Below are 1,600 nucleotides of genomic sequence, written 5' to 3'. Positions count from 1 at the left end.
GACAATTGGATAAAGAAATTATGGTACATTTCTACAATGGAATATTACTCAGACATGAAAAATGAAATCTTACCATTTACAATGATTTGGATGGACCTAGAGGATATTATGCTGAATGAAATAAGACAGAGGAAGATACATATATGATTTCGCTTGCATGTAGAATCTAAGGAACACAGCAAATGAAGAGACTCACACATACAGAGAACAAACTGGTGATTGCCAGAGGGGAGGGAGATTGGTGAGCTGGGGAAAAAAAGTGAAGGGATGAAGAAGTATAAATTAGTAGTTATAAAACAGACATGGGCACATAGAGCAAAGCATAGGGAATATAATCAATATTATTGTAAGGGCTATGTGTAGAGATAGATGGGTGCTAAAATAATCAGAAAGATCACTTCATAAATTATATAAATGTATAACCATTGTACTATATATCTGAAACTAATATAAAATAATTTTAAATATCAAAATTTAAAAAAAGAAGATGCTCAATGTCACCAGTCGTCAGAGAATTGCAAATCAAAACCACAATGAGCCTTTTTACGAAGATGGCACTGAAGGTGAAGGAAGCCCCTCCCCTTCCCAAAGCTAACGCCAAAGCAAAGGCTTCGAAGGCAAAGAAAGCAGTGCTAATAGGCATCCACAGCCACACACACAAAAAAAACTATATGAACTCGCTCACCTTCCAATGGCCCAAAACACTGCAGCTCCAAAGACAGCCAAAATATCCTTGGAAGAGTGCCCCCAGAAGAAACAAGCTAGACCACTATGTCGTCATCATGTTCCCCCGACTACTGAGTCAGACATAAAGAAGACAGAAGACAATAGTACACTTGTGTTCATCGTAGATGTTAACACCAGACAGGCTGTGAAGTAGCTCTATGACAATGATGTAGCCAAAGTCCACACCCTAGAAGAAAACATAGGCAGTAAACTCAGGTCTGATGGAGAGAAGAAGGCATATGTTCAGCTGGCTCTCAACTATGATGCTTTGAATGCTGCCGACAAAATTGGGATCATATAAACTGAGTCTAGCTGGCTAATTCCAAATATAAAAATTTTTCACTGTAAAAAAAAAAAATGAGTTATCACCTTACACCTGTCAGAATGACTATGGACAATAAATCAATAAACAATGGTATTACGAAGATACCATTGGAGAAAGAGAATTCTTGTGCACATTTGGTAGGATTATAAATTGGCACAGCCACTATAGAAAACAGTATGACAATTCCTGAAAAAAAAATAAAAGAGAACTACCTTATGACTCAACAAGTCCACTTCTGGGTATTTATCTGAAGAAATCCAAAACACTAATTCAAAAAGATATGTGCATCCTTATACTCATTGCAGCATTATTTACAATAGCCAAGAAACAGAAACAACCCAATTGCTCATCAATAGATGATTGAATAAAAAAGAAGTGGTACATGTGTGCAATGGGACATTACTCAGCTATAAAAAAAGAATAAAATAGTACCATTTGCAACAATGTTAATAGACCTAGAGGGTATTATGCTAAGTGAAATAAGTCAAACAGAGGACAAATACCATATGATTTCACTTTTACATAGAATCTAAAGAAAAGAATAAATAA

The 1,600-nt window shown here is 35.8% G+C and overlaps 1 pseudogene; it reads left to right on the top strand.

The window, feature by feature from the left end:
• The first annotated feature begins 243 nt into the window (after positions 1-243).
• LOC120616699 (60S ribosomal protein L23a-like) lies at positions 244-1,027 on the top strand (annotated as a pseudogene).
• Positions 1,028-1,600: the final 573 nt, after the last annotated feature.

Source organism: Pteropus medius, unplaced genomic scaffold (genome assembly GCF_902729225.1).
Source record: "Pteropus medius unplaced genomic scaffold, Ma_sr-lr_union100, whole genome shotgun sequence".
NCBI lineage: Eukaryota > Metazoa > Chordata > Mammalia > Chiroptera > Pteropodidae > Pteropus > Pteropus medius.
This window is presented reverse-complemented; position numbering and strand designations above follow the sequence as displayed.